The sequence below is a fragment of the Miniopterus natalensis genome, chromosome X, assembly GCF_054644295.1.
Source record: "Miniopterus natalensis isolate mMinNat1 chromosome X, mMinNat1.hap1, whole genome shotgun sequence".
In the NCBI taxonomy this organism is placed as follows: Eukaryota; Metazoa; Chordata; class Mammalia; order Chiroptera; family Miniopteridae; genus Miniopterus; species Miniopterus natalensis.
In genome coordinates, this window is record NC_142103.1 from 68,667,433 (window position 1) to 68,680,231 (window position 12,799).

Below are 12,799 nucleotides of genomic sequence, written 5' to 3' on the forward strand. Positions count from 1 at the left end.
AAGCTGGATGCCGTGAGGTGCCGACCAGTAATCAAAAACATATAAAGTAAAAAACAGGCAGAAAACCTGCTTTGCGAAGATCTGGCACCCCTGCGCCTTGGATCCAAGCTGGAGGGGTCACAAGGTCAGCCCCACGCAGGTCTCCTGGACAGCTGATCTCAGCAAAGCTGGGGCAGCTCCTTGTGTGCTATCCCGGCTCTCTTCAGAGCAGGTCAACAACTTCCAATGCATCCCACCAGCAGCTCTGGCAGCTGGAGACGCGATCCGGCCCACTGGCAGCTCCGGTCCCTCTCTCTGGTGCCAGGAGGTGTCTCTTCCCCTTCCCTACGCCATACAGTTCAACTGCTTTCTGGGGTTCTACACAATGCCTTACAGGAAAGCAGAGGGTCCCTTTAGGTCACTGCTGAGTGCAGCCCTCTGGCACCTTTCTATTAGGAAGCCACACCCTGAGGGACAGCCTTTCCTGCAGTCAGCACCCGGGGTGAATCTCTCCTGCCCAGGCTGCTGCCATTAGCTGCGTTTTTTCACTGGGAAGGAGCAGCCCCCTCCTCACAGCACACTGTGCCCCTGGTTCCCTCTGCCCACCCTGCACAGGCTCTCCTTCCCTTCTCTTCTGCCCCAGGTTTGAAATTCCACCTTTTGGATGCCAGCCTGCACTCCCAAGGGGAGGGAGTTTTCCAGGCTCTAACCCTCAGGCCTCACGGCTGAGCACAGGCTTCAGGGGGGACTTCCCCTTTCTACACCTCCCCCTCTCTTATCAGACTCTATGGTGTTTCTTCAGTGCTCCTTACTCAAAATATGTCCATAAGCTATATTTCTCTTGTTTTTTTCAAGCTGGCTATGCAGTATTTTAGCTGTAAATCCAGTCCGTGGCTGGAAGGAAGGGCGCTGTGCTTCTTGTTAGAGTGCCGACCAACCTGTAAAGTTTTTAGCTGAGGAGTGCTCAATGAGAGGACTATCTAGAGAGGTGTGAGCAAGGGCAAGGGACCAAGAAGCAGTGGCGAGTCGGAGCTGGCTCATGTGGGCTCCCGAGAGCTGAGTGTTAAATCATCAAAAATTTGGGAGTTGGATGTTCAAAGCAGCCAATAATAGAAGCTTATTTTATTCTCTAAACCACTTTATTGAGGTTTGTTTAACATGTAAAAAGCTGTGCATATTTAATGTATACAACTGTACTAGTTTGGGGGTAAGCATACACCTGCTAACCATCACCACCATCAAGGGCATAGACATCACCAACCAAAGTTTTCCCCCACCCCCTTTATTATTTTGTTGGGTGTGTATGGTAAGAATATTTAGCATAGCATATTTTAAGGATATAATACGATATTGTTGACTATAGGCACCATGCTGCATGGTGATGTCTAGAAGTCATTTATTTTGCATACTTATTAAAATTTTGATTACATGAACTTACAATTAAATGAATTATACCTTTCAAAGGTAAGAAAAACAACCCACCGCTTTCTAATTATCTTATTACACATTACTGTCATCTATGCTCTTGTAGTTAACTTTGTCTATTGGAACTATATGGTGGAAATACTATATAATGGTGAACGAGTACACATCTTTCCCAACCCTGTGTTCCATGACATCTGCTGCTGGCTTGAAATTGGCCAGGGTTAGAATATTGACACCACGGAAATTGGCAAATGGTACAAATCAGGCCTTGGCTTATTGTTTTGTTGATTGCCTAGACTTAAGAAAGTGATGGAGGAAACGATAATAATTAACGAGATTGAATGCACTTAAAATTGTGTGTTGTCTGTAGCTGTTCCATTGTGAATAGCATAAAAATTTGAAGAAATGCTTTTGGCATATTCCAACACCATTATTCGACTCGGAAAAGAAGCTCCACACGTCACTGATGGATGTGTGTCTGTCTTGTTTCGTTTTTGCCTTACTCATGACCGTGAATGAAATTATCAAGTGACATTCGTGTCACGACCACATTGGCTCATCACTTGCAAGCACAGATCGGCTACAGATACAAACAAGAGTTTGGCAAAAGTCAACTAAAGCAATCCGTGAGAATCCATGAAGTCTATGAAATTTACAATAAAGAGTATTTTATATTTTATTATAATTTTAAATTGTGTACTACACATTCTTTATGTGAGTCAGAATTATAACAGAGCTAGAGTTATAATAAACTTCTATACATATATATGCATACTTTCCAATCCCCCCACCCCGTCCACACCCCAGAGAACAAGTTGTCAAACATTGACCAGCATGTCACAGCCACCAAGGGATGGTCAGGCACCAAGAAAAGCCATCTTCTCTATAACGAGCCTGGGCCTAAAGGGGCAGGGACAGGGATCAGTGTTACTGCATCTGGGTGAGAGTTGAGGAATGCAACCACTTCCAGAACTGTAGGGAGTCTCAGAGGATGTGTGTTGGGGGGAAGGTACAAATACCCTTGGTTCTCGCTCCTCCCATCCTCTGGTCTCCTGTCGGTGCCCTCCACTGGCTGAGCCCAACTGGCAGTCTGGACAAGGGAGCTTCCTGAGTGGTGCCGTCCACCTGGGGCAGCCTCTGGGACACAGAGCAGAGCTAGGTAAAGACAGCAACCAGAACAGCAGGTAGAAGGGTGGCCCAGAGCAGCAGAGAGGAACCTAGACGTGGCCTGCGACACCTCCTGGACCTGAGATGTGAGGGGTGGGCCTGGCACAGGAGCATGAGCAGTCACCACCACTGGTGAGGACAGCTGGAGAAACACTGTCCCTCAGGCAGGGAGCACAAGCAGGGGAATGGGGCACTCCACGGTGAAGTTGAGAGAAAGTAGAGTAACCATCATCACAGATCTGGACCTTGATAGCTCCTTTGATTCCAGGAGCTTAATGAGGGCGTTTGGATTTGAATTGCTTTAAAACATTTTTATCACAAAATCTTAGTTTGCTGTCTCTGTCCTGTCCCTCAGCTGGGAGAACCTGTGAGACCTTAGGTCTTCCTCCTGTCATACCTCTCACAACAGCTAGCATGCATTATCAACCAGTAAAGATGTTGTTTCTATGTTTGGTCACATCAATCTTTGGCTCCTTGTTAAAAATATTCACGCCAACATAGATGGAGTGAGCGAGTAGCACTCTGCTATGGACTGAATGTTTGGGTCCTCCCCCTGCAAAATTCATGTATATTGAAGCCCTGACCCCCAACAGGATGGTAGTCGTGTTAGATACCATGGGGCTTAGATGAGGTCGTGAAGGCCGGGCCTGCAGGGGGGGATGAGTGCCCAGCCCTGACCACACTCCTCACTGCCAACCTCCCAATTTGGGGAGACCCCTTTTCTTGGAAGTCACATGCTTCCCCTGAAGTTTCTGTTCAGTCTGTGGTTTGATGTGGGGGAGGGTGTGAGGGGTTGTTGGAGTGAGGCGTAGCCCTTATTGCCTGCCTGGAGCAGCATGGTTTGGGAGCTGCTGTCAAGGCCGTGGGAGTGGAAAGCTCTAATTAATCTCTTGCGGGTGTCTTCATGGGCACTTGGGCACTTTCACAGCCCGTCCTCAAGGGAAACGAGTTTGTGGGTTGGCCCGAGGGAACTGGCTGCTTGTGGGACAGGAGCCCATTAGGACATGTTCAGAAACACTATTTATTCTCAGATTCCTAAAAGTTTGAGGCTGCCAGAGACTTCTGAATAGGACCCAGTTTCTCCCAGCATGCCACCGGTCCCCCGCCATTTACCCATGGATACACAGAATGGCCACAGGGACATGGACCGTTTCTTTCCCTCAGGGCTCGCCTCTCCAAGTCCTGGGCACGGCGTCCCTGCAAGGCTAAGTTGGCCATGCTTGACCCTGTTTCCCCTGCCACATTCTCCCCATCTTGATGCTCCCCTTGGTCTGGACTCACTCCGGCGCCCTGCGCTTAGGGCCTTTCACTCCAACCTCTCTCTTCCAGGATGGGCAGGACCTGCGGGGACCCAGTCACAGAGGGGCGGGGCTTCGTGAGGGAGCCCAGTGTCTCCCTGGAAACGAAACGGGGTCTCCCTGGCAGGGCAGACAGTCGGAGGCAAGGCTGGCTTAGCGGGAACCAATCCCATGCCAGGAGCCCCCTCCAGGTCTGTGTGCGCAGGCGCTGCCTGCGGCGGGCGGGGCGGGGCGGGGGCGGGGCCTCACGGGAGGGTCTAGCCTCTCAGGGGTGAGCGAAAAAGTAGTTCCGGTTTGTGGTGGGCAGCGCCGCCATGCAGGCCCCGGACGACGACGCCAACCGCACAGGCAGCATGGCGGGTGGTTCTGGATCACCCACTGGCCCAGGGGGCCCCATGGGCCCTGGAGAGCGGGCCAGCACCGGAGCGGAAAGCGCTGCCGCTGAGGTAGCTCCGCAGGTGGAGGGGGCATCGCTCGACTCCGGGCAGGCTGGAGAGGCCTCTGCCTCCGACAGACGCCTGGGAAGCCAAGTGCTGGAGTTGTATCTTTTTCAAGGAGCCTCCCTCCCCCCTCCCGTGGAAGTAAGGGGTGAGGGGATGGGCAGGATAGGCTTCCGGGGCTGGTGGGAGCGGGGTGGACTTCTGGGGTGACAGAAGGGGATTATGGCGACCCAAGGTGGCTGGGGGAAGCAGCTGCGGTGTCCTGGAGACATGGGGAGTGGCCTGAGGGGGGCTGTGGTGCAGAGTTCCTTGAAAACTCATCCTGGAGGGTCTCGGGTGGCCTGAGGGGTCGTCTGGGAGAAGCCCGGCCTTTGACAGGCAAGGGGGCCTGAACCGTAAAGTTGGTGTGTGGATGGTGCCTTTACCTTAACTCCACCAGTGCCCTCACGGTGCCTTTCCTGTCCTACGTGGATGCGGAGGTGGCCCGCAGGTATCTGACCCCAGGTGCTGAACCCTACCACGGGATGGTTCGTTGGGAACTCACAGTGACCGGCAGTGACCTGTTTATGTAAGTTCTAGAAGGGCCTGGGTGGGAATAGCAGCAGGAGGCGGGGCAAATATCTGCTTGGGGGGCGCTCTGTTAAAGATGTGGAGACACCAAAGGGTTGGTCTAAGGAGGGCCATGGGGCACCGGGTCTGTCGCAGCCTGAGGGCCTCTCTAATGAAGGAGTAGGTCCAGTTGCCACCTTCGGGGAGGGGTTGGAGTGAGGAAGGCCAGAAGTTATCGCCTCGAAAGTGATTTTCTTTTCCCCTCACTCTTAGCCGATTAACTGCTGAAGACTCTGACCTCCTGCAAATTTCTGCTGCCTCCATGCTGAACCGGCTTTCCATATTGGTGCATACCATGCAGCACTTCGTGCCCCCGTTTTGTGCTAAGTTTCAGCCCAAAAACGGGGATTGAGGCCACAGGAGTGTCCCGTCCTAGGCAGTGCATCCTTCCCTAGGGCCACGGTTTTTGCAGTAGTTGCCACTTTATTTGGGAGTGGGGGGTTAATTGTTTGCCTGTACTGGCCCTTGGGCACTCTGCCCTCTTGTTTAATTGGTGCTTAAATATCGCCTACCGAAGATAATAAAACTGAGCTAATATTTTGTATCTGAGTTTCTTTCCAGCGTCCAGATTTTCTTGCCTCTGTCCTTGGGTTGGAGGGGCGGTTCTGGAGTTCAAATATTCACATAGTGCAGGCAATTGAAGATGATTTAGGAAATGAAAGAAAATGAAAATTACTTGGGTCTTGTCATTCACCATGAACTACTGTCAGCAGATTGGCATACTTTTATAGTTTTAAAGTTGTAGGACTACATTAAATGTATAACAGTCATATAAACAAGTAAGGTTTTTCAAGGTTAGCACTGATTTTCCCCCCTGAAATTTTCTCATCCACCATCTGGACCTTACCTCTGTCTAAAAATTCTTCAAAAACATCTTATCGAATGGACGCACAGAAGGTGCGTTATAATATTGTTCAACACTTAAATCGTTCTCATTTTCCCTATTATACATAATGTTTTAATGGGGTTATTGTATATAGGTCTCTGTACGAATGGTTGCTTTCTTAAGATAGATTCCAAGAGGTAGATCTACAATACAAAATCGCTCTCCAGAAAATGTGCCCACCCCCACCAGAATGCTAGTTTCCCCACATCTCTGTCACTGCTGGATTTGTTTTCTGCCACACAAGAAAAGCAAACAAACAAACAAAAAACTCAGTTTGCATAACTCAGTTTGCATGAGCAAAGCTAAGAATCCAGAAACACTAGAATAATAGTTTTGTGCCTGGCCGGGCGTGGCTCAGGGGTTGAGCATCGGCCTAGGATCCAGGCGATCAAGATTTGATTCCCGCTCAGGGCCCGGGCCCGGGTTGCGGGCTCGATCCCCAGTTCAGGGCCGTGCAGGAGGCAGCCAATCAATGACTCTCTCATCATTGATGTTTCTATCTCTCTCTCCCTCTCCCTTCCTCTCTCTGAAATCAATAAAGACATTTTTTTTTAAAAAAACTTTGTGCCTTACTGTCCTTGTTTCAGATCAGAGAAGAAAAGTGCTGCGACAACTGGTTATGAGTTTGGGGGAGGGAGAGGAGACAGTGTAGTATATAGTCTTGGGAAAATATAATGAAAAATAAAATCCTCGGTATGGGGGCACTATGCTATGTACTTTACCTACATTATTATATATAATTCTCACAAAAACCCAGTGCGCCAGGTACTATTACACCTTTTGTAGGTGAGGAATTGAGGCCCAGAGAAGCTAAGTAACTTTCTCAAGGTCACTCAGCTAGGAAGTGGCAGAGGCTGCATTTGAATCTTTGTTTGATTCGAGCACCCACTGTCTTAGCCACAGTATCGTACCAACCTCAACACTGTCACGTGGAGCCACCAGGAGGCTGGGATAGTGCCTTTTCTTCCAATGGCTCCAGGGAATGTCCATGTGGCTAATGAAAATGGACAAGTGCAGGAGTGGACAAATGCAGGAAAAGTAGAGGAGAAAAGAAGGTTGGTAAGAAAGCCCACCCTGGCTTCCCTATGCTCCTAGGTCCTTTTCTATCTTGAAATTGTATTTGACCCTCTTTGAAATGGGTGTACAATGGTGATACCTGTTTCCCTGCCCCCCTTGCCCTCTCTCCTCAACTATTAAGAGGGTTCTTCTCAAGTACTTTTAGTAGCTAAGAAACAAAAAATAGAACGAAATCTTCTGCCAACCCAGAAAATGTCTCCACAAAGGTAGAAGAAAAACAGTTTTATTACTGAATAACCATTGCACCAGAATGTGATGTACACCACGGACAATCTGCTAAGAGATTCCAAAGACAGGAAGAAATCTAACCCTTTTGTATAGCCAAGCAGATATAACTCACTACATACAAGTTCTCAAGGTCTACATAGCTAGTCCTCAAATAAGAGGACTTGAGATCACCAGGTCTCACATATAGTTCATCTTAAATTTACCTGGTAACTGGGGCGACCATATGTATTAGTTCACTGGTGTTTTGGACTGAATGTGTTGCTCCCACACCTCAAACTCATATATTGAAGCCCTAAACCCTGTGTGACTGTATTGAGAGATGTGGCCTTTTAGGAAATAACTAAGGTTAAATGAGGTCCTATAAGATTAGTGTCCTTATAAGAAGACACTAGAACTCACCTGTGCTCTCTCTCCTCTTCTTCTCTTCTCCACTCCTCCTCCTCCCCCCCTCCTCCTCCTTTTTCTCCTTCCCCCCCTCTCCTCCTCCTTTCTCTCCCCACCCCAGTTCTCCTGCTTTCCCCCTCCCTCCCTCTCTCAATCCCAATGCACTGAGGAAAGGTCATGTGAGGATATAGGAGAAGGTGGCCATCTACAAGCCAGGAAGGCAGTCCTCGCCAGAAGCTGAATTTCCCGGCACCTTGATTGTGGACTTCTAGCCTCCAGAACTATAAGGAAATAAATTTCTGTTCTTTAAGCCACCCAGTATTGGTATTTTGTTAGAGCAGCTTGAGTAGACTAATACAATTGGCATTATCCAAGAGAAAAATCAATGTCTTGTAGCTGCAGGATGGGAGCTAGTTTTGCACCTCGGAGCCAGGTGCCCACTGAAGTTAGGCTTCTAACCTCCCATGGAAACCAGGAGATTGGGATGCGATCTTGCTTGATGTTTTCATTCCAAAGAAATGTTTCTCAGGGGCCTGAAAACTATATTCCTGGGTCATAAAGCTGGCAAGAAGATTTTTTAAATATTTATGTGACTCCTGCATTCGAAAGTGATTGTGGGCTCCGTGTGCCCTGGTCATTGATGGTGCAGGAAGAGCAATTGTTGAAAGCATGTCCCCATGTTTGGAGGGTCCACTGTTGTCTCTTCCAAACCCTGGAGCTTTCCCACAGCTCTGTCTCACCACCTTCTGATGTCTCCTGGCCCCTGATGTCTGGTTTATTGAGTGCCTGGCTCAGAGCTGGTTTCTGTGCGGCCTTAACAAAGGAGAATGATAGTGGGTCCTGCCTCAGGCAATGCATGGGTTGGTTGTGGAGCCATAGCTGTGGCCTTCTGCCTGTACTTCTGTTTCAACAGCTCGGTGTTCTTTTCTGTGCCTGTGTTTGAAGTGAGTACAGGCTGCCTGTGTCAGGTAATGCAGGCAAAGAAAAGTTGTAAGGTTTCCTTCATATTCAGAGGATCCACCCTTGTCCCTATCTAATGGGACAGCCTTAGGTGAGTGGCAGTGACTGAGCATGAAGTAGACTGAGGTTCAAGGGAAGCAGGCTGTCAGTGCATTCATATCCTAAGACTTGGATTCCCCAAGTGACTTTCTGTTGATGACCACGATGATTTCCAGACATATAAGTAGTGCCAAGTGGCCAATCACATGCAGACTTCTTGTCCCCTGCAGAAAAAAAAAAAAAAAAAAATTACATGCTTTCAAAGAAACAGAGAAAGAACTTACAAGTTTTCTAAAGCAAACACTTTAGGAAACGGGAAGAGGGTGTGTCTCATCCCTTATGTCAACAAGGAGAATTAAGGCTCTTATTTTTAATTTTTACATTTTTTTTTTTTAATGTATCTTTATTGATTTCAGAGAGAGGAAAGGAGACGGAGAGAGAGAGATAGAAACATCAATGATGAGAGAGTCATTGATCGGCTGCAGCCCGCAACCCGGGCATGTGCCCGGACTGGGAATCGAACCCTGATCTCCTGGATCCTAGGTCGACGCTCAACCGCTGAGCCACGCCCGGCCGGGCAACATGTTCTTATATATAGTATCTGTCTCTAAAAATATGTTGGGTCCTGCAAACTCGCTAAGCCCCCTAATTAGTCTAGTGGCTCTTGTGTAGAAACCATCAGATTTTCTCTGTAGCTGATCATATCTGCAAATAAAGGCAGGTTTTCTTTCTTTCCAGGCTTTTATTGCATGATTTCTCTCCTCATTATTGGTTGGATTTTTCTGCTCCTGGTACTTTTTCATTTATGCCAGACATTATGATTTTCCCCTAAGTGCTGGTTATCTTTATAGTGCTAGACATACAGTGTGGGGCAAAAGTAGCTTTACAGTTGTGAGTATGTGAAACACAGAGTTTATTCTTGTATTATTATTCTTTATTATTGTATTATTTTCCATATGAACCACTGTAAACCTACTTTTGCCCCACCCTGTATTTTTTGAGCTTTGTTCTGGATGCTGTTAAGTGGCTTGGAAATAGTTGGATCCTTCAGGGTCTGGCTCTGAAGATTTGCTGCGTGGGCTCTTTCAGTATAGGAGTCATTTTTTTCCCACACCACTGAGGCAAGACCCTTCCGAGCACCTTACCCAATGCCTCCCAAATTGTGAGGTTTACCATCCTGGCTGGAGGGGACAGCCACTAGTCTCTGTCCTGCTTGAGCGCTGGGCATTAGTACCTTTCATCTGTTCAGGCGGTTCTTCCCCAAGCCTCACGAAGTTTCCTCATACACTTGTGCTGATCAGTGGTCTGTGGAATACCCCAATGGGACTCCTGTGGATACACAGGGTCCTCACCCTCCGCCACTCTCTTCCCTCTGGTCCTCTAACCCGCAAACTCTGGGTGCTGAGAATTTCAGTTCCATCTCCTAAACTCGGAGTGTCCATTGGCCTCTACAAGGAAACTCCCTCACCAAACAGTCAGCGGGGCAAATGCAGGTCAGACCTCTTGTTTCCCATCTCCCTGGGATCACTGTCCTTCATTGCTTGATACCCGTTTTCTTTACAGCCTGTGTTTCATATAATGCCTCTGGTTTGGGGGGATTCTTTGAATTGGCAGGGTAAATGCACTCCCTGTTACTCCACAAGTGTGAACAGAGCCTGCCATTGAAGAACTTGAGAATTCTGATGTGAGCTGGAGGGAGGGAGATGCTCTTGATCGGGATAATGGTGGTGGTGGTCATGATGAAGACAATGAAGAATCTCACCTGGCTACATGCAGCAGCTGTAGTGGCTACAGGGAGGGTCTCCTTCTTCCTTCCCTCCCTTTCTTCCTTCTTTCTTTCTGTTTCTCGTCCTTCACTTCCATTCCCCTCTCTTTCTTTTTTCCTTCACCCAGTCCCTCTCTCTTTCTCTTCCTCTCTTTCGTGCTTCTTTCTCCTTTTTTCTTTCTTGACTCTCATATTTTAGAGATTAATTATCGATGAGCAGGGAGATTAAAGATGGCGGCGGACTGAGTGGAAGCTACACTGACACTCTCCCGCAACCAACCTGGAATTACAACGAAAATATAGAAAAACTATACTGAATAATCAACTGCAACTGAAGACAAGCTGGAGAGCACCCTCATAACTAAGGAGGAAAAGTGGAGACCACACAGAGACTGGTAAGAAGTGCGGAGGCGAGAGAGGGCTGGATGGGCTCCCACAGGCAGCAGCTGAAGGTTCGGAGGGAGATCTCAGCTGTGGTGGGTTCCCACTGAGGACTCTGGGGCCTAAACGCCCAGCTGGGCTTCCAGGCCAAGAGCACCAGAACTGAGAAAGGTGCCCAAATAACATCTGGCTGTGAAAAGCAGCAGGGTTTCTTTTGGACAGGGAGAGGTGGCTGGAAATGCAGGCACCCTCTTAAAGAGCCAATGCACCAAGTTTTGTGTGCAGCCACTCACCTTGGGCTCCAGCAAAGGGAGGGCAGAGTGGACTGGAGCTGTGTGAGGAGAATGTAAGGTTGTGGGCTCTGGAGATAGAGATCAGAAGGCACCTGTCTGGATCCCTGTGCCAAGTCATTCCCCCATACTGCAAAGGACATCTTTCTCAGGCAGACATTTTGCTGCTTTTGCCTGGAGGGGAAATCAATTGCCCCACCCTGCTGGAAAACCTTGCGCCCCATCCTCTGGAGTTTCTACAACCTGAGGCTCATTAAGAGAATCAGATTAATCAGCCTGTAGGCAGAGGCAGACCTCATAGTGCTTTGAGTCTTTGCCTGATCTGCTTCTGGACCCGGGCCTTGGAAAAGCAGGCTGTGGTGTACACCATGGTCCTGTCCAACTGCACTCAGCCCCAGCAGAGTAGACCCCAAGCTGAGGGTGGTTGATAGCTCCAAACAGTGGACTCAGGGCCAGTCACAAACTGCGTCTGACATTGGCTTGCACCAGAGACCCTCCAAAAATACTGAGAGTCCCAGCAGATCTACCTAATACATAGAAACAAACCCAGCCCGGCCGGGCATGGCTCAGCAGTTGAGCATCGACCTAGGATCCAAGAGATCGGGGTTCGATTCCCGGTTAGGGCACAAGCCGGGGTTGCGGGATAGGCAGCCAATCAATGGCTCTCTCATCACTGATGTTTCTATCTCTCTCTCTCTCTCCCCCTCCTTTCCTCTCTCTGAAATAAATAAAGGTATGTTTAAAAAAAAGAAGAAAAGAAAAGAAAGAAAAGAAAAGAAAAGAAAAGGAAAAGAAAAGAAAAGAAACAAACCCAAATAGGCAGCCAAAATGGGGAGACAGAAAAACAAGCCTCAAATGAAAGAATAAGAGAAGTCTCCAGAAAAAGAGCTAAACGAAATAAAGATAACCAATCTATCAGATATAGAGTTCAGAATACTGATTGTAAAGATGCTCAAGAGTATGAAAAAAGATGTGGAAACTCTGAAGGAAATTAAGAATGACATAGCAGAAATAAAGAATACGTTGAAAGAAAAAACAGCAGATTAGAGGAAGCTGAGGATCCGATCAGCGAATTAGAAGACACTGTAGAGAAAAATCACTCAATCAGAGTTCCAAAAAGAAAAAACAATTGAAAAACAGGGGGACTGTCAAAGGGAGCTGTGGAACAATATGAAATGGAACAATATTCGCATCATAGGAATGCTGGAGGAGGTCGAAAGTAAGCAAGGGTTAGAGAACCTGTTTGAAGAACTAATGGCAGAAGACTTCCCTAACCTGGTGAAGGAAAAAGTCACACAAGTTCAGGAGACACAGAGAGTCCCAAGCAAGAAGAATCCAAAGAGGCCCACACCCAGACACATCATAATTAAAATGCCAAAAATTCAAGACAAAGAGAGAATCTTAAAGGCAGCAAGAGAAAAGCAATCTGTTACCTACATAGGCGCTCCGGTAAGGCTGTCAGCTGACTTCTCATCAGAAACTCTACAGGCCAGAAGGGAATGGCATGAAGTGTTCAAGGTAATGCAAAACAAGGATCTGAAACCAAGACTACTCTATCCAGCAAGGCTATCACTGAAGATAGATGGTGAACTAAAGAGCTTCCTAGTCAAAAAAAAAAAAAAAAAGGAAACAAAAAGGCTAAAGGAGTATATCACCACCAAACCAGCATTGCAAGAAATCTTAAAGGAACTGTTGTAATTAGAAGTAGAAATAGAAGCATTGCAAGAAATTTTAAAGGGACTGCTATAATAATAAGAAGACATAGAGAGAGAAACATAGGCATAAAGAATTAAAATGGCAATAAATAAGGACTTATCAATAATAACCTTAAGGACTTTAAGGGAGAGATCAACAGAAATACAGTCATAGTT

General features: G+C 47.6%; 1 non-coding gene across 1 annotated transcript; it reads left to right on the forward strand.

Moving 5' to 3' along the window:
* The first annotated feature begins 8,087 nt into the window (after positions 1 to 8,087).
* LOC148090546 (small nucleolar RNA SNORA71) lies at positions 8,088 to 8,221 on the forward strand. The gene has a single exon (XR_015713758.1). It is a non-coding gene; the product is annotated as a small nucleolar RNA SNORA71 (small nucleolar RNA).
* The last annotated feature ends 4,578 nt before the right edge of the window (positions 8,222 to 12,799 follow it).